The following is a 26,531-nucleotide window of genomic DNA, read 5'->3' as shown; positions in this document are numbered from 1 at the left end:
ACACAAATTGAGTACTCTGATTTACCAGAATGGGTCAGGTGACTTCTCCTTGGCAAAAAAGGACAAGCCTTAATCGACAACCCTGCCAGAGGGAGGGGTAGGGCCCAATAATAACATGACACTGTTAGCAGAAGTTCAGGGAAAAATACAGCTGCTGTATTCTGGTGTATGCATGTTCTAAATCTTACCCCAAATTTATTTCTTATCAAAATCTTTTTTTTTTTGCCCTCCTTCATCGAGCTTATACCATAATTTTTTTTACAAGTATATCATATCATAGATCTGACCCCAATTACCAATTTAAATTCTTTTTTTAAAAAATTTTATTTATTTATTTATGGCTGTGTTGGGTCTTTGTTTCTGTGTGAGGGCTTTCTCTAGTTGTGGCAAGTGGGGGCCACTCCTCATCGCGGTGTGCGGGCCTCTCACTATCGCGGCCTCTCTTGTTGTGGAGCACAGGCTCCAGATATGCAGGCTCAGTAATTGTGGCTCACGGAGCCAGCTGCTCCGTGGCATGTGGGATCTTCCCAGGCCAGGGCTCGAACCCGTGTGTCCTGCATTGGCAGGCGGACTCTCAACCACTGCGCCACCAGGGAAGCCCCTATACCATAATTTTTATAGATGGTTTAAATTATTTTTAAATGTATTTTCTGATAGGCTCTTTCTTTCTGCATTTTTTGGTATTTATATTTTGGGAAATGGTTCCTTTATCCACATCTTACTTAGGTCTTTGCATATTGATTAATCACCTGCATTTCAGTAAAATTACTAACTATGTCTGATATTAACATTGGTTAGAAATGCCACTTTTTTCTGGGGGAGATACTTTCATTAAAATCAAAAAGATCCTAGAGATAGTAGGGACAAATGTCTATCATTCAATTTATTTTACTTATTTTTTTATGCAGTTGACTTGGTATCACTTACAGTGCTTCTTTGAAGTTGTCTCCATGTATACTAGACATCAGATCCTTTAGCTTCTTTCTTTTTGTCTTTCTTTCATTCTTTATTTTGTGAATAGTGGATTGACCTTAGGTATTATTGAAAGTATAGGCTGAACATTAAAATACTTACCTAAGGGGCCCTTTGTTTTTTTTTATTTATTTATTTTTTTTTTTTGCGGTATGCGGGCCTCTCACTGTTGTGGCCTCCCCCGTTGCGGAGCACAGGCTCCGGATGCGCAGGCCCAGCGGCCATGGCTCACGGGCCCAGCCGCTCCGCGGCATATGGGATCCTCCCAGACCGGGGCACGAACCCGTATCCCCTGCATCGGCAGGCGGACTCTCAACCACTGCGCCACCAGGGAGGCCCTAAGGGGCCCTTTGAATTGTCCCTGGTTAACTTTCTCATTCTCTACCAGTGCTCATTTCATACTCTTTGGGATATTTAGGATATAACTCACATCACATACTTAATCAAACTTGTATATACAATGAGATGTTGCCTTAAGTGATATTTATTTTACTAGGAGATGTGCCTGGGAAGATAGCCTCTTGTTAAGGTGAAAGAAACCCTGTAACTGAGGATGGGGACTGTGGTTGGACACAACTTTCATATTTATAGTTTTTATTAGTTAAGAATGTCACAGTAATTTATAGAGCTTTTAGCACATGCATGTTGATTAGTCTTGCAAATAGCCACTCATCATAAGGAACAATATTTCGCTGAAGGGGCAATAAAGAATGCTGATTTATTTTTTAATACCAAATGTAGAGTCAACTGTCAATTAACTCTATTAATAACAGAGATGGAACATTAAAAATTCCCAGCATTATTTTGACAAATAATTGAAATTTATCCTCTATTATTTATTCCACTGCAAGAAGCAAAATTGTATGGCTTGAATTGAATGTTTTTTACTTCATCTGAATTTCACTGTGCTAATGAAGGGAAAAATGGGTAAAAGTCATTCAGCAGAAGGGAGGAGAAGTCAACGACCTGGATAATTTACAAACTGTATAATCAGTTCTTGAATAATCAAGCGTTCACTGTCTCTCTTCTGAAAATAGATAAAAGGGAAAATAGTATTTGTGTTAAATAATGAAGCTGGAAAGTACATTTTATGATGTGGTATCTACTTCATAACTTTTGTCAATTTTACTAATTGTTTTTAAAGTTGCTCACATTGAACTTATATAAAAATTTAGTAATAATTTTTCAAGGCAGGTCACATATAAAGGAAGGAACTCTGCCATGGGAAGTCCTGAATTGTAATCCCAGTGAACACTAATGTGATAATTTACTTTGGATACTTCAAGTAAACTTAACCTATTGAACACCCGTTCTGTGTAAGTCACTTGATTTACCAAAGTTAGACACACATACAATTAAATTATATCTCTAGAGGAATATCTAAGTTGTTTTAGGGAAAAATTGTAGATAAATGAATCTAATATACTACTATAAAACAATGTACTAAGAAATGATAAAAATTACTAATTGCTCATTACTTTGTAGAAGGAAATCTGTCAGTCCTTCAAGGAAGAAGCAATATTTGAAATGCCCCTTGTGGGAAGGATTCCAAAAGTTAGGCATCATGAGGAGGGACAATAAAAGCTGAATTAAATAATGATTATACAGTAATGGAGGAAGAAATCACAAAGCATGCTCAAGTAGGGGATCTGCATAATTTTCTGTATCATGTAGTCAGATACACCTCCTTTTATTTCAACCTAAAGGTAAAAAGTAAAAAGTAGTGAAACTAAAGTTGGAAAAAAAAATTGGAGTCAACTCATGGAGGGCTTTCACTATCATAGACTTTAGTGGGAGATGACTTTAAAAAATTTTTATTTTATACTGGAATATAGTTGATTTAAAATGTTGTGTTAGTTTCAGGTGTATAGCAAAGTGGTTCAGTTATACATATACATATATCTATTCTTTTTCAGATTCTTTTCCCATTTAGATTATTACAGAGTACTGAGCAAAGTTCCCTATCCTATGCAGTAGGTCCTTGTTGGTATCTGTTTTAAACATAGCAGTATGTACATGTCAATCCCAGACTCCCAATCTATACCTTCCATCCCAACCCTTCCCCCCAGTAACCATAAGTTCATTCTCTAAGTCTCTGAGTCTGTTTCTGTTTTCTAAATAAGTTCATTTGTATCATTTTTTTTAGATTCCTCATATATGCGATATCATGTATTTGTCTTTCTCTGACTTACTTCATTTGGTATGATAATCCACAGGTACATCCACGTTGCAGCAAATGGCATTATTTCATTCTTTTTAAATGGCTGAATAATATTCCATTGTATATCTATACCACATCTTCTTTACCTATTCATCTGTCGATGGACATTTAGGTTGCTTCCATGTCTTGGCTATTGTAAACAGTGCTGCAATGAACATTTGGGTTGCATGTATCCTTTCAAATTATGTTTTTCTCTGGATACATGCCCAGGAGTGGGATTGATGGATCATCTGGTAGCTCTATTTTTAGTTTCTTAAGAAACCTCCATACTGCTCTTCATAGTGGCTGTACTAATTTACATTCCCACAAACAGTGTAGGAGAGTCCCTTTTTTTTCTACACCCTCTCCAGCATTTACTGTTTGTAGCCTTTTGGTGATGGCCATTCTGACTTGTGTGAGGTAATATCTCCTTGTAGTTTTGCTTTGCATTTCTCTTATAATTAACTATGTTTATCACCTTTTCATATGCCTCTTGGCCATCTATCTGTCTTCTTTGGAAAAATGTCTATTTAAGTCTTCTACCGATTTTTTGATTGGGTTGTTTATTTTTTTGATATTGAGCCACATGAGCTGTTTGTAAGTTTTGGAGATTAATCCCATGTTGGTCGCATCATTTGCAAATACTTTCTCCCATTCTGTGGGTTGTCTTTTTGTTTTGTTTATGGTTTCCTTTGCTGTGCAAAAGCTTTTGAGTTTAATTAGGTCCTATTTGTTTGTTTTTATGTCCATTACTCTAGGAGGTGGATCTAAAAAAATATTGCTATGATTTATGTCAAAGAATGTTCTGGCTATGTTTTCCTCTAAAGGTTTTATACTTTCTGGTCCTACATTTAGGTCTTTAATCGATTTTGAGTTTATTTTTGCATATGGTGTTAAAGACTGTTTACTAAACAGTAAACTAATTTCAGTTTTTTACATGCAGCTGTACAGTTTTCCCAGCAACACTTATTGAAGAGACTGTCTTTTCCCCATTGTATAGTCTTGCCCTCTTTGTCTTAGATGAATTGACCATACGTGCATGGGTTTATTTCTATCCTCTTCCATTGAGCTATATTTCTGTTTTTGTTCCAGTACCATACTGTTTTGATTACTGTAGTATAGTCTGAAGTCAGGGAGCCTGATTCCTCCAGCTCTGTTTTTCTTTCTCAAGATTGCTTTGGCATTTCAGAGTCTTTTGTGTCTCCATACTCTCACTCTGACACCAAAACCAGATGAAGATACCACAAAAAAAGAAAATTACAGGCCAATATCATTGACGAACATAGATGCAAAAATCCTCAACAAAATACTAGCAGACTGAATCCAACAATACATTAAAAGGATCATACACAATGATCAAGTGGGATTTATCCTAGGTGTGTAAGGACTTTTTAATATCTGCAAGTCAATCATTGTGATACACCACATCAGCAAATTCAAGAATAAAAACCACATGATCATCTCAATAAATGCAGAAAAAGCTTTTGACAAAATGCAGTACCAATTTATGATAAAAACTCTCCAGAAAGTGGTCATAGAGGGAACCTTCCTCAACATCATAAAGGCCATATGTGACCAACATACAGCTAACATCATACACTATGAGGAAAAGCTGAAAGCATTTCCTCTAAAATCAGGAACAAGACAAGGTTGCCCACTCTCACCGCTATTGTTCAACATAGTTATAGTTTTAGCCACAGCAATCAGAGAAGAAAAAGAAATAATGGGAATCCAAATTGGAAAAGAAGAAGTAAAACTGTCACTGTTTTCAAATGTATGTTTTCACTATACATAGAAAATCCTAAAGATGCTACCAGAAAACTAGTAGACCTCATCAGTGAATTCAGTAAAGTTGTAGGATACAAAACAAATACACAGAAATCTGTTGCATTTCTCTACACTGAAAATGAAAGAGAAATTAAGGAAACAATCCCACTAACCTTTGCATCAAAAAAAATAAAATACCTAGGAATAAACCTATCTAAGGAGGCAAAAGATCTGTACTCCAAAAACTGTAGACGCTAATGAAAGAAATAAAAAATGATACAAACAGATGGAGAGATATGCCATGTTCCTGGATTGGAATAATCAGTATTGTCAAAATGACTATACTCCCCAAGGCAATCTATAGATTCAATGCAATCCCTATCAAATTACCAATGGCATTTTTCACAGAACTAGGAGATGACTTTTTAACATGGAGAGAACTGCTGTCTTTGAAGTTAGAACTTGATTTCATCTTGGATTTTTTTTTTCTCACTAGCTGTGTGAATAACCTACCTACTTTTGTCTCCGTTTGCTCTGCTATAGGATTGCAATAATGCTTCTTAGGTTAGCATGAAGCCTGGTAATTATACATGTGAGGCATCTGCAACATTTTATGTACCTGATAGGTGTTGTTTGCTCTGAAGAATATAGGGAGTCGTAATCTAGATTGTTATAAAAACGTACAGGGGTATCACTACAAAAATGCTTTGCATAAAGTGACATTGGAAGTGGGGAGAGCAGACTGGATATTACAACAATAGTTCAGAAAATAGGTAACTATGGTGATGTGAATGTTGGCAGCTGATAGGTGAATAGCTTTGTAAACCAGAGGGGAAACTTGAAGCTGAAAGCATCATTTGGACAATTTTCCACTGCTCATCCAGAAGAAGGTTATTAGAAAGGTAAAAATCATCCTATTCCACACTTGAAATTACAGAGTTGAGTCTATGAGTGATGTTTTCGTGGTATTGCAGGACACTTCTGGAAATAATGTAATCATTCCTGAAGTTAAAATGAGGCTCTATCCAATCTAAGAGGAAGAGGCAGAGGGTAAGCATCACCTTTATGATTTTGGGAGAAGACAGAGGAATTTGTTTAAATAACTGATTGTGAGATTAAAAACATAATCAAAATTTGGAGAAACAAAACTTTATATTAGCTACTTTCTGTCTTAAGAAACTATGACTTGCCTAAGCACTAAAATGACCTCCAAACTAGTAAAAGGAAACAATTCATAATAATTCATAACAAAAACTGTGATTCCCACCAACCTTCTGATCAAGTCTTCTCTAACTTCAGCAGTAGACCTAAATTTAAAATAGTGGTCCTGATGCTGATGCTAACAATAACAAGAATAACAATAATTTTATAACTTATAAATTATAATTTTATAATAAATTTATAATTTTATAATAATTTTTACCCAGTTTATAGAAGTTGAGTAACATTTCATGTTCATACTACTAGAAAATGGCTACTAGAGCCACTAGCATATGTTTTACTCTATTAATCTCCCATTTCCTGCCACTCACAGTGGAACACAGGTTTTACACAGTATTTGCAGGTGTTGAGTAAGGTCAAACCAGTCAGGATGAAGAATAGTAAAAAGATAATTCATCTGACTCTTATGCCTGTCTCTATGCCAGAAACCAAGTAATGTTCAAGACCATTAAACAGGTATACCCTTCTTCTTGTATTATCTTAGAGCTTAAGAACTTTATAATATCTTTTATGATGTTCTCAGTCCACCATTAGTAATTCTTCTTCTATATCCCTGGGTGAATATAAGAAGTAGTAATAGTAGTAGGGGTAATAGAAGTAATAGTGTTGGAGACAGAATAATAGGAAGGGGAAACAATAGGACAAAAAACAGGAAATATTAGTTTTATCATTTCCATGCAAAAATCAACTGTAAGAGAAAGTGTAAGCTATTCAAATCTCCAAAATCATACAGACAAACAAGCAGATAAACAAAATGAAACCAGAAAACAATAACAAAACTTAAAACAGCATTTTTGTTTAGAAACACAAATAAGAATGGCATCAAATTTTCTATTGCAATTATTAAACCTTGGAGATAATTGAGCAACTTTTATAGATGTTTAACCTTCAATGTAGATAGGAAATCAGAAAAAAAGCCTAATAAGGGATGAAGTTAATCCAAAAAAAAAAAGAAATTAGAAAGTAAAATGATCATATACTTGTCCAAAAATAAAGTATTGAAAAGTTATTAATGAACTCTCAGAGATTAATGAAAATAATTTAAGAATAGGAAAGCCGTTACATTTTTTAACAGACCAGATGGACAGAATCATGGCCAGTAGCTTAAAACTAAGCCCAAGTAATTGATAAAAACATAAGTTCAAACTTAACAGAAATGTAAAAAATGTACAAAAATTTATTTTCAAAACTATAAAAATTGATATGTTGTGGATAAAAAAAAGAAGTATCAGTTTCATCTTTTTATGAGAGAAACATGTTCAATTTTAAGACTTAGATGGAGTGGACAAATTCCTCTAAAAATATAGCTACCAAAACTTACCCAAGAAGAGAGACACAATATGAGCATTCTACAACTATCAAAGTCTTAAACATTAAAATAAAGAAAATTTGTGACCAAAATGGCTTCTGAAGTATACTCTACAAAATATTGAAGAAATGAAGAAAATACTACACAAATTCTTCCACAGAACAGAAGATGTAGGAAAATTTCTAACTAATTTTATGAGATCAGTGTAACTTTGAAACCAGCTTGATGAGGACATTACAGCAGAAGGGTATGCCCCTTACCGCCCCTTTGATAAGGTATCATGGTTGCTAAAGTTAGACCAATCGTTAGCTGGGGCCTGGGGCAAGTATGTAGAAAGATCAGTCAGGTGAGTAAGATACAGGTGAAGGAGGCACTGGTTGAGCAGGGAATGTACAGAGAGCAAGAGAACAGCCATCTTGGGTGGCTTGATCATACACTACCCATATGAAAAATGTGGATATATAATATATACAACTCAGAAATGCACACTCATGAAACTTACAGGATGTTTTTTTTGCTAGTCCAATGGCCATCTGCTTGGCCTTTCTACTTATTATAATGTGAAATTTTAAGCGAAGACTACTAGAAAACGACTGTGCTACTAGGGTTATCAGGTTTGGACATTCTGAAACCCAATAATTTCTTTTTTGTTGTTGCCATTCCTTTGTTGAACAGTTTGCCTTATTTCCTCTTAATGGTTGTGATATAACAGTCATCAACCCAGCCTTCCAGTTTTCTTACCTGCTGTGCAATGAAAAACAGATGAGCCAGGCTTCACAGAGGTATAGAGTTTGAGACAGGGATGATAATTTCCCACTACAGTCCTCATTTGGTTACTAAGATATATAATATCAGAGAATGTGGTATTTCCTCAGAACTTAAACCTATCTTAAAATGACAGCCAAGACCTATGTAATTTACTAGAGTCAACTTTCCAAGCTTAATGATTTCAGTTCTTTAAATTTATGAGACAATTTATGATAAGGGTATTTCTTTTTAAGCAGCTGAACAGTAAAATATGGATGATGAGATTAGATTCATACTTTTTTATATATTTGTTCATGACCCTTTGCCAGAAGTATTTTAGTAGCCTCCCAACTGTTCTGTGTCTACAGTTTTCTGCTCATCGTGTACGCCTATCAATCTGCTCTCACTGTAATGTTTCTGAGCCTTTATACATATATCCCAAATGCAGAATTAAGCATTGATTTATTCATTCAACAAATTATTATGTACATTAAGAAAATTAAAACAGTCCTTGAAGGTGCTCACCATTTTGACTTACGTACATAGGATATGCACATAGATAGTTATAATACAAGATTGCAAGTGAAAAGCATGATGAGAAAAGTAAAAATAAATTCCAAGGAGTTTAGAAGAGGGAGAGATTGTTCCCTAATAAGGGGGAAAATAAGAGTGTGGAGGAAGTACTTCTTAAGCTGAGACAGGACATCGGGGTGTTATTTGCACACAGAGTTAGGAGCTACAGAGAGCAGCTAAGAAATTTGAACTTAATCCTCTAGATAATTTTTAATTATTGGCACATCTTAAGTGAAAGTATTCCACATGTTTTTCAATAAGATAGCATTTATGAAAATATGACAAGTGGACATGGGAGGAGGTATAAAGGAAGAGCAATGAATTAAGTAAGCTTATTACAATGATGAGTATCTACATTAAGAAATTACCCATTAAAATGCAGAGGAATTAGAATTTTTTTAAAGTTCAATTAACAAAACTGGTGAACAATTACATTGGAATGATGAAAATGAGAGCTGAAGGCAAAGCAGTTTTCTATATTGGTGGATTTGATGGGTGGTGATGACATTCTCTAACAAAGAAAATTACAGAGAAGGTTTGTAGCAGAGGAAAGAGCAGAGCAAGATCTGAAAACTCAGAAAATTCTAATGTGGTATCCTTTCATGTGGATATCCTTTAAATACATTTTTTTCACCTTTTAATTAGAGAAGACCTTGACTGTTGCCTTGGGAAGTGAAGAGGGAAGATTCCTTCTGGTACTGCCTTAGCTTGCACATCCTAGTGAATAGAATGAATTTTGTCATTAGCTGGACAGATCTACCTCAGGAGGCACTTAACAAACATCAGTTACTACTGAAAATGCATCTGAAATATCAGTCTTGCCTCAGTCCCCAAATGTTTTATGCAGTTATTACTTCCAATCATATAGAATTCTGGAAACACAGTTACCCATCTTGTTATGTTTACAGTGATATTTGACTTACCCTGTAGATTGGAGATTGGCTTCCTGGCAACCGCTGAGCAGGCTTGACATTTAAAACAGACATATGTAAGAAATAATACACTCTTTTTTGTGTGTGTGAGTTTTAAAGGCTTGGTAGTGGAGATAGTGCAGGTCTGGAATTCAAGAAGCAGGAGATACTTTAAAAGCTATCATAATGTTGAGAGTTAAAACCATTTTAGTTGATGTGTTGTTGGTAAGATAAGAGAAGATAAAGTATAGAGAATCATGATAAGATTAAAAGCACTTGGGAGTGCTAAGATTTTGGAGATGAAAGAAGGAAGAGCAATTGGGAAATAAAAATTGAAAAACAGGTGAGAGACGGAAACTGAATTTTTGGTGGTGAGCACTCTGTAATGTATACAGAAGTAGAAATGTAATGTTGTATGCCTGAAACTTATATTATGTTGTAAACCAATGTTACCTCAGTAAAAATACATAAATAAATAAATAGGCAAGAGAAAGTTTGAGTTCTCACATTTCAAAGTTAAAAAATAAATAAACTGAAAAGCAGTAGCCTGAATTGTAGAAGAGATTAGCAAGACTGAGTAAGGTAAGACTGGGAAAAAGACAAACATTTCAAGACTAGAGTGGTAAACAGTGTGGGAAGGTGAAGAGAGATTTCTAGATAGAGACACAGAGGGGGTCATCAAATCTAATAATTAGGAGAACTTGGGGAGAAACTTCAGTAGAATTGTTTATTTATGACACATAGGAAGGGTTGAGGGAAGGGAAAAAATGGAGGTCAAGTGATGGAAACTTCTCTTTCAAAGTTTAGAAGTTAATAAAATAAATAGTATAAATTGTTTAATAGGGACAGGATTTAGAGAGTGTTTATTCAATAGTAAGATTCGATCTTGTTTATAGCATTAGGAGAAGCAATAGGGAGGTAGAGACCAAGAACATGGGAAACATTTTTTTTTGATGTGAAAATCAGAGAAAGTATACATCAACAATATAGGAAGGTTAATATTAAAGGAATTTGTTAGCATATCTAGGTTCTTTTAGTTAGATAACAGATGGTGCCAGTAATTAGAGGTAGATAAATGCTGGCTGTTTCTCTACAATCTTACTTGCAAGTTATTAAGACCAAGACCACATTCTGCTGCACATATAAATATTTATTAGCTAACATATGCAAAAAAGTCATTCAAACTAAATTTTTAGTAACTTTGGTGAATTTTCAGTTTTCTGTTTCTTAAGATGTTAAGTTACAATTTGTATGAAAGGTTCATTGAAGACATACATAAAAATATTCTAAAATCAGCATTCTTTTAAGTTCATATCAGACAACTAAATTGCTCACCTGTGTGACTGGGTACAGGAATATTAGGGCTTAATTCTAAAGTGTTTCTATGCTCTCAATACTTTACTTTAAATTAACTCAACATAAACAAGTATAATGTCCATATATATATTACTTAGTTTCCATTTCATCTCCAGATACAGCTTTCCTAACCCATATTCCATGCGTGATCAGCTACTATGTTTCATAAGAGGGAATTTCCAGAGCCTCTGTTAACTATATCAACATTTTGTACTTTTTAAAATAAAAGAGTGAATGTCAGAAATTGATTTTCATTTTTGCAAATAGTGGCCTATTAACAATCATGTTGAGTGTGAAACTGTTAACTAACATGCTATATTGGAATAATTAGTGGTGTTCAAGATATGTACATTGGATACTCCCACACCACATAAGACCAGGTTGTAAGCATCCTGTAGCATTCTAGTACCTGAAGCTTGATTCCTAAATGTGCCTGTGCTGCTATTGGGTTAGGAGAATTTCTGGCTCCCTGATGCTTCCTATACAACATAATAGAATTCTTCCTCTGGAATGTTGTCGTATCTGACTCTAGAGAATCTTTCATGAAAAGAGTTGATCAGAGAACATAAAAAGATAGAGGCTGAAAAGTAATATACCTGACAGAATGTAAATTGTTTGGGTCTGCTTGCTGAGGAGTGATATGTTTAATAAATGTTGGTATGTGTGACAGAATTTGCCTTGAGGCATGCTTTCATTACAGCATAGTTGGGAAGTTATGGTAAAATAGCTAAATCTTGGCCCTTTTCAAAGTTCTCCAGTGTCTGCATGAGGCATGACCTGATTAGCATAGATCAGTTTGCTATAGACAGCATTCCTATTTTGCAAGGATGGGAAGTGTCTCTAAAATATTTCAGCCAGTCCACTATGTTGACCACCATTAGTTGCACTACTGACAACCCATTTCTTTAGGCCACTAGTAATTCAGCAAAACCCCTTGTGTTGATAGGAACTAAAGGTAACTGACTTTCTAATAAGAAGAATAACTAAAAATATTTTTGTATGAATTCTTGATTAATGCAAATGATTGCACCTAAGATTTAAGTGCAAATCATTTATATATATACATAATATCATGCTGCCTATGTGGAAATATTTTACAGTGAATTACAGATATCTTAACAATACTTTTTGCCTTTTAAGTAAGATGCTCATAAGCAGTATAGCCTTATATGAATACATGAAAATCTAGATAGACCTAAATGGATTCCTAGATTCTTGCCTTTCATAGAACTGATACTGATAGGTTTGACAGCATCCATAGACACTATCTAGTAAGAGTGGTTCTCAAAGAGTGTGGTCCCACTCTCTGAGGAGGCATTTGGAAATATGAGTGGGGGCTTTGTGAGTTATTATGATGAGTGTCATGATGAATGCAGAATGCTACTGGGAGCCTAAATTCTACAATGTCTAAGGAACAAGGTCTGAAGAGTACAAGGACGAATCATCCCACCCAAAATGCCAGTTGCATTCCTGTTGGAGAAAACCTCCAGACCAAGCAATATCATTTATCCTATACTTTTGTTATGGATTTTAATACATTATAATGACTATTCCTTGTGTTTTTATTTCCACTCATCTGGATAATTTGTTGGTGGAGTGTCCTTTTAATCTTCATTTGTTGAGAACTCTTACAGTATTTGGCAAACAATAGGTTTTTAATAAATATTTGCAGTTGAAAAAACAGCATGCATGTGGTCCAAGATTCTCAGCTTTTGTCCTAAAGAAGGAAATGCTGAAGTTTGCTTCTTGAAACCAACATAGTCAATTACAAGCAATTGGGATAAGCAACATGTACATTTATATAGTTAAAGGATAAAGGTTGAATTTAATTTTACTATATCTGACAGGATTTTTCTAATTGCTATAATTCTGAGTGAGAGTAAAGAAACAATGAAGGAGAGGACTTCTTAGACAAATTGGAGTCAAATGTCTCTAAAGATAATCCAAAGTCTTTTTGTGTTTGTTTGTTTGTTTTTTAATTTGTTTCTCCAATACTAATGTACAACAAGTTTCAGCACAAATAGGAAAGCTAAATCTTTATCTGTAGTTTCTAGAGCGATATATTTCTAGTTTTATTTCTTCGTGATGTTCCAAAATATAGACCTCTGTTGCTAATTTTTGGTCTAGATTTCATTTGAAAACACACATAAGTGTTGGGGACAAACACAGTTCTCTTGTTAAGCATCATGGTACCTTCTAAATATATTATATAATTATATTAGAATGTAAAATTTTAATCTGTTTTGTATATACAAATCTTTGTTTTTTTAAATATTCAATAAAATATCCAAGTTTATATAAACCCATTAATTAAAATCTTATAGCTCTTACTGTCTCCAAGACTGTGGAATGTTAAGTCACATGAATACCTTGCTAACATACTGCAGAATACAAAGACAGCCACTACTAGACTGAATTTCATTGCTTTCCTGAGTCATTTGAGATTTCTCCTTTTAGTGCACAATGTTTAGATGAAAATTGGTTTTCTTTTTCTAGTTTCATAGTGTGTATGTGTGTGTATGTTTTTCTTTCTGAAAAATACTTTTGATTTTCATCTACAGTGTCTAAATCAACAAAATAAAATAAAATAGAGGTTGTGACTTGAACTTTTTGCATGCTGATAATAATTGAACCTTTGAGCTTTCTAGGTTTCACCTAATCTGTAACACCTCAGCAGATTCAGGGTTAAAGTGTAAGTTTTAGGAAATCCATCCAGTAGATCATTAATCTGTGATTATAGGTTTTGTAAGGGGGGTGGGATAAAAGTAGGTGGGAAGGTATAATTTCAAGAATGGTATATAGCCTGGGAGAAGGTTTGAAGGTCTGCATGGCAGTGATGAGTCGAAACAGGTAAATGCATCATTTGAACAGTGTCTCTTGTAGGGCAAACATATATTGGATTCAACACTCTGGCATGTGCTTGAAAGTAGTATGCTTGCAACTTTCTATTATATTTCACTGCCAGTGTTGCAGAGAATAGCTTCAACCTAACTTACGTGCTGAATTCTTTCCTGAATATAATGGTACTTACCGGAAGCTGGGCTAGGGGATCACTGAATTTCACATCCTTCCTCTACATTTTTAAGTTCGAGTTCATATTCACAATGTTACAGTAGAATGCATTCCATGTGAATTGTTTCTTCTGCAAGTTACATAATGGCAATACATTGCAGTTAGATTCCTTTTTTATGCAGTTATGCTCTCAAGAGATAAGGAGAAAAAAATGTTTAGTCATATTAACCCTAAAAAGAGGTCAAATAAATAAGTGACTTTACTGGTAACATAGAAAATAAGCAAAGAAAACATGTGGACCATATTTGGAGGGAGTGCTTTTTTAGACAGGCCATGTAAGGTTCTCTTATTTCTTGATATCATTGCAGAATCATGTACTAATCTGCCATCATTACAGAGAAATTCTACTTTAGAAAATCTCATTTTGAGTTCAATTTCTTGACTAATATCTAATATTTCTCTGATTTTATTCCTCATTAGGACTGGTTACTGACACATTTCATATATTCTTGGCAAAGTCTTGAACTCCAACATCCAACATCCAGTTAGACAATATGTTTAACAACAGTCACAGTTGGACCCATGTTTAGATAATCTGAGTTAGTACTGGGGAAAACAAATCTGTAAAAGAGAGATAAGCCGGGCCTCCCTGGTGGCGCAGTGGTTGAGAGTCCGCCTGCCGATGCAGGGGATACGGGTTCGTGCCCCGGTCTGGGAGGATCCCATATGCCGCGGAGCGGCTGGGCCCGTGAGCCATGGCCGCTGGGCCTGCGCATCCGGAGCCTGTGCTCCGCAACGGGAGAGGCCACAACAGTGAGAGGCCCACATACCGCAAAAAGAAAAAAAAAAAAAAAAAAAAAAAAAAAGAGAGATAAGCCAAAGTCCCTGAACAGAATTACAGTGTTATTCTTGATTTTATTTTTCATTTATCCAGGACATAGTTCAGTTTTTTCCCTTCATTTATAAAGGTTGTACAAATTCCTTAAGCAATCATAATTGACTTAATTTAAATGCATACTATTATTTGGTTGGTAAGAAGGGAATATACTACCTCTAAGTGATATTGGCATGGCATTTTAGATATGGTTTTCATGGGTTAAACACCTGTCTGCAAAGAGCTGGTGAAGTGAGGCAGCCAACTCATGGCACATCAATCGTGGAATAGCTGTCACATGCCCTTGACATTTAGCTACTGCAGTGACTTGGATTAAACCAGAACTGGCATGGAAAAGTTGCTTGAAGGCTAGGTATGTCATTCCTAGCTGAATTCAATGTTTGTTTTACTTTTGAAGGTGATATTCTCATAATAGAATTTGTTGGTGGAGTTGTTTGTTTTTAAGTAAGCACAATTCATTCATTTTCTGTTTCTTTTCATGATCTACTGTTAATATTGTCTAATTCATTTTCAGAAAAAGAAATATGCAAACTCATACTTTCTGAAAACTTTTAACTTCCCTTGCTTTTCAGTTTTATCTTAATAAAACCCATATCTTAATATTTCTTTTGAAATAAATAGAATAATATATTTATCTCATTAACAAGATATCCTTCTAATCTATTGCTATGCTAATTATTTAACTCCTTATTTAATTTTTAATAATTTATTTTAAAATATAATATACTTTCTTAGATATTAGTATCTAAACTGTCTGCAGGGACCTGCTGGTGCAGTGTTTAATTTGAGTACATTCTAAGACAAAATAAAATGTTAGGGCCCATGAATAATTTGAGAGTGCATAGCCAGTCTAATTATATTTAAATCTTCAAACATTTCCAGCTTTAAGTTTGCCAAACAAAAAACTACTGTGGGATGTATTACACCAGAAGGCTGGCACTTTTTGACATTTGATTTAGATATTTCCAAAAATAAATTCAAAGCCTAATTTATTAGATATTTCCCTTCTGTGTGTGTGCATACGTGTATGTGTGTGTGTTGCATTATGCAGATGTAATTTTTATTCATCTTAAAGCAGCAGCCAATATTTTTCCATTTTTGGTGAGTATGTGTTCATAATATTATTGTTGCTTAAACAGTCACTAGTACTTGATTTTGTTTAATTTTCTGTCCTATTCTTTGTAGTTCTGTTTGAAATTACTCATTCCTTTTTTCTTTGCTTTTCATTTCTAGTTTCATTTTTTAAAAGATAAATTCCTCAAAATGGAATTCTTGCATCAAAAGATGTGATTATTTTCAAAATTCTTGAAACATTTTGCCAAATTACTTTCCAATATGTGATACATATGGTTATTTTAATATACTCTTGCCAAATTTTGTTCCCCAGTTTTCCCATTCATAAAATGAAAATAATAATATTACCTTACAATAATCACATCACCACATAGGTTATTGTATTAAATGAGTTAGTAATATGTAAAGTATCTAGAACAATGCCATGTACATTTTTTTCTATTATTATTTGCAACTCTGTCAACTAAAAATTCTCTCGTTTTATCTTTTATTCAATTTTTAGAGAGATGGGTCACATTTTTATATGTGTATTACATATTTTTGCTTCTTTGGTGAATTGTCTATTCTTAGTACAATTTCCTAATGGGTGTTTGCTTATTCTTATTTATTTTTAGGCACTCATTATGTCATAAGGATGTTAACTCTGTATCTGTCCTAAGTGTTTCAAATATTTCCTTCAGTTCTTTTGATGTTTTATATGCAAATGATTATAATATTTTATTGAGTCAAATAACTAATCTTTTTGTTTGTAGTTTTCCTTTTCCTTTTTTTATAGGAAATATATTAGTTGTCTGTTGCCACTGTAACAAATCACCATAAAACAAGTGACTTAAAATAACAGAAATGTATCACTCATCATTGTGGTGTCTAGTAGAAGTCCAAAACAAGGTATTGGCAGATTGGTTACTTCTGGAGGCTCTGAGAGAGAATCTGTTTCCACACTTCTCTTCTAGCTTCTTTTGACTGCAGGCAATCCTTGGCACTCCTTGGCGTGTAGATTTCTTGGCATCACTCCAGTCTGGTTCCTTCTCACATGGCCTTCTCCCCTGTATATGTGTATATCTTCATCCATATTTCCCTCTTCTTGTAAGAACAACAATCATATTGGATTTAGGGCCTATCATAAGACAGTATGACCTCATCTTAAATTGAGTACATTTGCAAAGACACTATTTCCAAATAAAGTCACATGCATGGGTTCTGGGTGGACATGAATTTTTGCAGGACACTGCTTAATCCAGTATAAGAACTAATTTCATGCTCCAAGATCATACAAATATTCATCTAGATGTTCTATTCATTTTTTTACACCTAATTCTTTAATCCATCTGGATCTCCAGTGTTTTTGAATACAATTAGTAATTAATCCTTTAGAAAATAATGTTTTTGAATACAATGTAATTTTTATTCATCTTGAAGCAGCAGCCAATATTTTTCCATTTTTGAATACAGTGTTTTTGAATACAATTAGTAATTAATCCTTTAGATTGAGATACATTACCTTGAAATCTAAGAATCCTTCCATTTTTTTCAAAAATGTCATGGAAAAGTAAAATACCAGATGTACCATTTAAATCAAAACTTAGCAGTTTCACAGAGAGCAAGAAATAAGAAAAATGTAAAAAGGCAATTTGATGACTCAGAACTTGACTAAGAAATATCAGGCTTGATTTCCATTTTCTGGTGCAGAATAAATGCTCCTCATTCTTAGAAATCTCAGAATTTACTAGATAATCCTCATCTCACCCTGTGCCCCATATTTACATAGTTTTTTTTTCCTTTTTCTTTTATATTGTGGTAAAAAAACACATTATATGAAAGCTACCTTCTTAATAAATTTATAAGTGTGCAATTTGGTGTTATTAACTATAAGCACAATGTTGTACAGCAGATTTCTAGAAATTTTTCATCTTTCATGTCTGAACATTTACAACCATTGAACATCAACTCACTATTTTTCCCTCCACCGATCCCCCAGCAACCACCATTTAACTTTCAGCTTTGATGATTTTGACTATATTACATACCTCACCTAAGTGGAATCATGCAGTATTTGTTCTGTGACTGCTTGCTTCACTTAACGCAATGTCCATTAGGTTAATCCATATCATACCATATTACAGTATGACAGGATGTCCTTCTTTTTATAGTTGAATAAAATTCCATGGTATATACCATGTTTTCCTGTCTGCCTCAGTGCAGTGAGGTGGTGCACTGGCTTCTTGTTCATGTGGGGAGCCTCATAAGTGATGCCTCATAAGTGATATCTGGATTTCTGATAAGAGGAATTGGCCCTTGTATTTTTGTATTTCCTCAGTGTCTTCCCAGGAGGAAGGGAGTGTCTGGGGCCTCCTATTCCACTTCATTATTAACGCCACCTTTCTTTTTTCTTCTTTTGCATGAATTACACCATCAACACGTATGAACATTATAGCAATTTGAGTCCACATATATGCTCAAAGTGAGAAAGAAAGAAGTATTTTAAATGAGCAATTCAAGATTTAGAAGATTGACATCTAAGATGTATCTCTCCCCTCTCTTTTACCTTAGTGCCTCTCCATTAATTTTTCATTTATTCATGCAGAAATGCTCAACATGACTAATTCTTTGAAGTGAAATATAACAAAGTGCAGTTAAAAAGCAACATAATACATTTAATTTTTCCTTGAATTATTTCTCCTCAAGGATAAATCTTTATCATTCTCTTTTTAGCTAGCCAAACTTTAGAAGATTTTAAACTCTGTTTTCTTACTCTCTTTACCCATCAATTCTAAACCCATTAGTTGGGGACTGTCCCCAAACAGTTATTGCAATGTTTCTTGTTGTGAAAAAGTCCCCTTTCAATTTGTTTATATATTTAATCTTCTTTAGTCCTTCTTGATTTCTCTGGTGCTATTAAATTCTACTGATACTTTCTACTGTCCAAGACTCCTGAGTGTTGTCAGCATCCCTGAACTGATCATGTCCCAGGTCAAGTGGAATTCCTAACCCAGTAATTAATTCTTTATATTCCTAATTAACACTATTTGATGTTGAAGTTTAAGGGTACCTCAAAAAACTCCACGTGGCCAGTGATCTCTCTGGGGCTGGTGTCCAGTTAGAAGTCAGGAGGTAGTCCTTTTCTCCTGTTCCCTGTTCCCTGCCTCAAACCCTGCCTGTTCCCTGCCTCAAACCCTGAAGATACTTGATGAAGTTTAGATGTCTCACATTTCATGCCAATTGGAGCATCTTGCACAGTAATTGACAGAGAAAGAGTTCTGAATCCCTCCTACAGAGAGAAAGAAAGACAGAGGCTGGCATCCTTGGCTGGGACCTCAAAGCTGGCCTGTGGGATTCATTCATCCTGTGCTTTCAAAATGTGTAGTGTATTCTTTTACTTCCCAGCACACCTACTCCAGAGGCCACACATTTTTGGCCCTCTTGCATTTTTACTCTTTATACTTGACATTTCTCTTCCATCAACAACAACAACAAAATTCCTGTATCTCACACAGCATTTACTCTTCCTTCTCTGCTTATAGGGTGCTGTCCCAGCCTTTTACAACCAGGAAATTATCAAACATTTTAGATAAGATCAAATTTTCATTTATATGACATTCCTCTATGTCCTATAAATGTAAGCCAAACCAATTTTGTTTTCGAAATTCATCCTATCTTCTCTTTCTCCTCCTTTCCCAAATTCAAATCTTGATATGAGACCACCAGCAGGCATCCAGTGGTGGGATGCAGGAGTAGCATAGATTATCCACTGGGCGTCTGTAGCCTCACTTACTCTTTCTGTCAAGTTTCATTCATCCAGCTTAGTCGAAGTGAGCAACTTTTCCTCCTGAAAATTGTGACAAAATTAAATGAAAAATGTGATGCTATACAATTCAAGTGCAAATATTTTCCATACCATAAAAACCCCAAAAGACAAAAAACAGTGTGAGTAGAAGAACACTGTAACATGACACTCAAAATTGAATTACTTATCTTAAAGCAAACATTTGTAGATTTGAAAAATCATCTTGAATCATAGTTTCAAAATTGAAAACATAATGTTAAAAAAAAGGAATAAATAAAACAAAATTGACTGAACCAAGGAAAGGAATGAAAGAGCTGATAAAATCTGATCAGAAATGAATATGAAACTACAAGCTGACCAAGGAAGAATAAATCTGAACGAAAGCATAAAACATAATGTGGATAGATACATATATAGGCAGGTGGAAGGAAGAAAGAAAGGAAGGGAGGGAGGGAGGAAAAGAAGGAAACAAAGAAAAAGGAAGAAGGAAAGAATGAAACAGAAAGAAAGGAACTAATAAAGCAAAATGGTGAACTACTAACAAGTGCATATGGGTAAAGGGTAGATGGTTGTTACCTGTACTATTTTTGTTTTTGTGACCTTTTGAAAATTTGATATTATTACCAAGTACAAAGTTATTACCAAATTATTTGAAATGTGAAATTATTACCAAGAATGTGAAATTATTACCAAATACAAATACACATATCATAAGAAAGTCATAAGATACTGTTTTTTAGAACTCATAATCAAGGGAGGTAAAAGCCACAGAAAATTTTAACCATAAAGCTTTTAATCCTTGAATATCATTCTTTAACCATCTTTAACCAGTCACAAGTTCTCTTCTGTTAACAATTAATATTCTTTCACATGGTTGTAAAGTAGCAGTCTTACATAGGATGTACTACTTCAAGAATATATAACCATTGACACTTATTTTTTTCCAAGTTCCTTTCTCCTTTTTGAATTATGCATTTTGTCTGTTTGATTGTTGAGTTAACTTTATCATTGATTTGTAAATAATTTTTATATAACAAAAATATTCTTTTTAAAAATAAGGGCTATTAAATAAAAGCAAGATTAAAAAAACAAGGAAATTCAAATGATGTAAAAGAAATAAAGTCAGAGAGAAATATCTTAGAATGGAATACAGGAAAAGAAAAAAATCACATCTTTAACAGGAATGTTCAAAGAAGAAAAACAAAACAATGGAGCAGATATAGTTTGTAGTAATATAATTCATTGTTTATATATACCTCATATGCAGATAATATAGAAAGCAATTTTTCTCAAATGCATATGGGATATTTAGAAAAAAATGGTCATATGGTAAGGTATAATGAAAATATTATTTAGCACCATAGAGTAGAAACATTTCAAATAACACACTGATCAAAACACAATAGAAAAATATAAAAAACAATCAAAAGATCTTGCAGCTAGAAATTACATACCTCCTTTTAAACAACTCTTGAGTGTACAGGGAAGTACAAGACCAAAGTAAAAAATTTTGAAAAAACAATAATGAAAATACCACATATCAGAATTCGTGGAATACATTTAAAGCCATGATTACAGGAAAATTCATAATACTAAGACCATTTATCAGTAAAATTTTTTTAATTGAAAAATTTTCAATTCAAAAAGCTAAAAAAACAAAATTAACTGAAAAAAGCAATATTAAGAAATCAGATATAAACAGAAATTAATGATAGATATATAAAGTTTAATAAGTTTGTATATCAAATATTATCTACTTGAAAAAAGTTAAAAAGATAAACTAAGTGGTAAGTTAATAAAGTCCAACATGCAAGAAAGCATAAATATACATTAGTAATGACAAGGAGAAAATAAGCATTGAAAAAGAAGGAAAATATCAGAAGAGTCTGATCATGTCAGTGATTAATGAAAATGTTACTATGATATATATTATTAAAATTTTTTAAATGTTTTCTCTTCAGTGACACCTTATTAAAATTGCTATATATTTTCTGGATATGGTGTGTTACACCTAAGACACATATAATCAAATAGAAAATAAAAGTTGGTATTTAACTTGCTTTTAATAATTAGTGTTAGGAATAATTAATACTGATTGTTAGTAATAACTACTATGAATAGAGTTTCTATATAGATTGTTTTACTTGTTCTTGCTTTATTTACATTTATATGCCTTGGTGGGTATGGCTTTCAAATTAAATTTGTATTCTCTTTGCTTTCATTTGTGATATATAGTTAAATGTAGTAAAAATTCAGAATAATTCAATATGCAGTAATTTTATTGCATCCAAATATATTCATTAAATATCAAATATAGTTCAACAAGATGTCACCTTTATAAAAGATTAACACATTACTCTAATTCAAATATTGATTGATATTTATTATTTACTGTTAAAGATTAGCAGATGGTTACTTACTTGGTTAGCTTAAGAATTTTGCAGTGGAGAACAGGTATAAAAAATCGACTGTGGGAGTTTGGAGAAGTCCTGGACATTAATTCTAAAGTACACCTGAATGCATTTATTCAGAGTTACTAAAAAATTTGAAATTATAAAATTATAGGAATAAAATATTTGGCTTTTCAAATTATTTTTTCTATTTTCTTTTTCTGTTTTTAAGAATGCAGAGAAATTGGTATAAGAAATGCAATGGCTTGAAAAAAATGTGATTTATGTGCCGGACCACTGGCTGAAGGTCAAGGGTCGGTGAGGTGCTTCTGCCAGGTTTAACATGAGGCTTCCATATTGGCTCTAAGATGGCTGCTTCGGTTGTTAGTATTTTTCAGGCAGCAGGAAGAGGCAGTTGGATATGGAAAGGCAGTTAGTTTCTTTTTAGGAAAGTTGATGCATTATTTCTACCTACCTCTTGGAGCCTGGTGTTGTGGTCACACCTAGCTGAAAGGGTAGTTGTATTTCTAAAAGGAGTATGTGGAGAATTGATATTGGGATGTGTGCCAGATAGCTTTTTTCCACAGGATAAAATATCTGTTTTCCTGTGATTAAAATATTTGATAATTGATTGCTTATTGTGAAATGAAAATGAACCAGTACACCAATTCCAGACATAGTTTGCTCTTGCTTATGATTAGGGGAAATCAACAGATTTTTTAAAAAATGTATTTATGATATTGTTTATGTCAAAGCAATGATGGTTACTCTTCATCTTGACTTTAGTCAACTGATTTCACTGTAGAAAAAATTTATTCAAAGTGTTATATTAGTTCATTATTATAAGACATATTCTGAATATGAGTAAAATGATCTTTTATTCTGCAACTGAGGTGACTGGCTTACTTTGCATTGAATAGAACTTAGTGTCATGGCTTCCAGGGAAGATAGTCAATGTTGGTTTCATTCTAAGCACTTTTGTGCCAAGCTGAGAACTGGGAGTTCAGTGACTAAGAAGAAAATATCTAATAGACCAAGTAAATTAAAAAGAAGTACCATTTGATAGCCTATGGTTAAATTAGGTTAAAAGTGTATCTGTGTAATCCCAGAACAAGGAATAAAATCTTACACAAATTTGCTGTTTGATTCAAAATCCAGTGAAAGTGCTTATCTCTTTCAGCTCTAGAAGATTTAAAAATTGTATTCTACAGTCTACGATTGCAATAGAAGGTAGATCCAGTGTCAAATTAAGCTTGATTGGACATAGAATCTTTGAAAACTCCTTCCACTTGTCTATATAACTTTATTATTTCTCTTTCAATCCTTTAAATGTAAAGGTTTAAGGGGACAAAATTACTTTGACTTAATCCTGAAAGTGACAATTTCTAGCAGATAGGGTACCCATCAGTGTCACTGATGTCTTTTAAAAGAGTGAAAATGTTGACCCGTGTTCCTATAAATATTCCTCTAGCTGTCTGGCTTCATGTGAAGAAAATATATTTCCAACTGTATTTTATTTCCAATACAACAGCAGATCTCCAGGCCTCTGGGAGGTTTAGCTGATCAAAATAATTCTTTAACGATGTTCCTGAGGAGTGACCATTTGGATCATCTGTCTTGATATCACCTGTTATCCATTTCTAATTTGATTCTTCACATTCTTTCATATTTTGCTATGTGAAAAATACATTTTCAAATAAATTTACAGTTTTTTGTCCATATCCTAAGTATAGAGATGCACCTTAATTAAGCCGTTGGATTTACATCAGTTTAAAAAATAAGGCAACTTTTAGTTCTTTCGCTGTATACGTATCTTAGCGTTTGATCCATAACACATAGTAAGGCCTTCACCATCATGAAAACATCTATGATATAGAAAATGGAAATGCAGTCAGTAAGAAATGTTCTAAACCTCTGCTATAAATTTGTATACCAGTGAGTAATAGTAATATTGTACAAAACAGACTTATGAATTCTGAAGTAATTTTTCAATTCTTAAGGAACACTTTTTCCATTACTGTAACTTTTATTTTGCTCTATTGAATTTGAGAGCAGAATCACTTTTGCTACCTAGTAATTAACAGATAAAATCTGTTATAATATGTCATTATAGATCATTGCCAAATAAAAAGCAAGCACCAGATGGTGTGCTTTATGTTAAGCTACAGTGCACATGCATTAGGACTTCTTTATCTCTCCTAGGAAAATTGCAATTTATTTTAGAGAGGTCCTTTACAGTATAGAAGCTGTAGAGCAAGAAGCTGTTTTTACTAGAATGAAATCCATACAAAGTGTGGTATCATCTCTGGCTTTAATGCTCTGTAAGGGGTTAACTTAAGAAACAAAATAATGTCTTATTTATTTTCCTTTCTCCTCTTCTTCCTCCTCCTTGTCCTCTTCCTCTTTTTATCATATGGACAATTGACGTGGGAAAACAAACTATAATAATTCTATCGTCTATCAATTGTTAATAAAAGTATTAGAAGATCTAACAGTAACAGATATTCTTTATTACCCTTTTTATAAATTTTATTTATTTATTTATTTTTGGCTGCGTTGGGTCTCCATTGCTGTGCATGGACTTTCTCTAGTTGCGGCGAGTGGGGGCTACTCTTCGTTGCAGTGTGTGGGCTTCCCATTGTGGTGGCTTCTCTTGTGCACGGCCTCTAGATGCACGGGCTTCAGTAGCTGTGACACATGGGCTCAGTAGTTGTGGCTTGCAAGCTCTAGAGTGCAGGCTCAGTAGTTGTGGCTTGTGGGCTCTAGAGCGCAGGCTCTGTAGTTATGGCGCACGGGCTTAGTTGCTCTGTGGCATGTGGGATCTTCCCAGACCAGGGCTCGAACCCGTGTCCCCTGCATTGGCAGGCAGATTCTTAACCACTGTGCCACCAGGGAAGTCCCTATTACCCTTTCTTGTATTGACAGTCTCACTATTACATTCTGAAAGAAAAAGATTCTTCGTCTGCCACCCCTCAACAATAATGTGGCTCCTAAAATTTGCATTGTTTGTCCTCTCATTAATACCCAGACTCTTTCTATGGTCTTTGAGCCACACGCTGAGACCTTTCTCATCACTCTTACTTTATCTTAAGCACTCTTCCCTTTGTCCACCACTGCCCAGGTCTAAAGTCCTCCTTTCTATTCTTCATACAGGGCCAGCTGTCCCCCACATTAGGGTTTTCAAACATAAAACCTCAGCTTTCCCTCACATTTCATGTCTCCTCAGGTGTCTGGCTCCTTCTTGTTGATTCTCTTTAAAAGCAGGGAGGGCACACCCTTACCCCATCTCTGATCCTGACACTGGAACTAGCTCCTTTGATTTATGCTAGTCATCTGTTTATATTGTTAAATTATTGTTTATCTTTCTCACTATATTTAAAATCCAGAATGGCAGAGACTACTTTTTATTCACTATACATACCCATATCCTATGTGCATCTGAAATTCAATAAATATATGCTTATTTAAAATAACTAAAATTGAAAACATAAGAAAATAATAACTATTTGACATACTATTAAGTAAACTTTATGTATAGTCAGTACTTAATTATCAACAGAAAGCTACTACATCTACTTTGGAAATAATTCAAATTGAATTGGAATCTCTTCCCTACCCTCCAAGGCCTTGGCCATTAACAAATGCAACAGAAGTGTATAGAAGAGGTTATAGTGCTTTGTGTTTGTAAAAATGTTTCATCTGGTGAGAGCTGATTAACTTAATGTAACTTAGTGAACCATTGTTCACTATCTTTACCAAGAACTGAATGAAGTAATTATGTAAAATTTATCAGAATGGATTTAGGTTAAAGATGTTACTAAAATGGAAAAGGTATTGAGTGAAGGATTTTTATTTCTTTTTTACGATGTTTTAAAAGCTCTAATAGCTATGTAAGTAACAACTATTTTGTAAGTAGGAAAAAAGCAGTTTTACCACCTCTGAGATTTGGGGATGGGCATTACTAGCAAATTAAAGAAAATAGTGTACTAAGGTAAAATGTTTATCTCCCTTTCTCCCATTTGAAAGGTCATCTTAGTTTCTATATTATTTGGACACAACTGTCTAGCATTTAGTCTCATAGAATAAATGAAATTGGGCAATTATAGGAAAATGTTTAAAACAGCTTCAGAAAAACGAAAGTGTTTATATATACTTTACCTGCAATTTGGGAGTTGTATCACTCAGCTAAGGCTGCCGTAACAAAGTACCACAGACTTCTTGGCTTAAACAACTGAAATTTATTTTCTCACAGTCTGGATACTGGAGATTCTAAGATCTAGGTGCTGACAGAGTTGGTTTCTCTTCAGACCTCTTTTCTTG

Source organism: Mesoplodon mirus (genome assembly GCF_964341445.2).
Source record: "Mesoplodon mirus genome assembly, chromosome: 5".
NCBI classification, from domain to species: domain Eukaryota; kingdom Metazoa; phylum Chordata; class Mammalia; order Artiodactyla; family Ziphiidae; genus Mesoplodon; species Mesoplodon mirus.
This window is presented reverse-complemented; position numbering follows the sequence as displayed.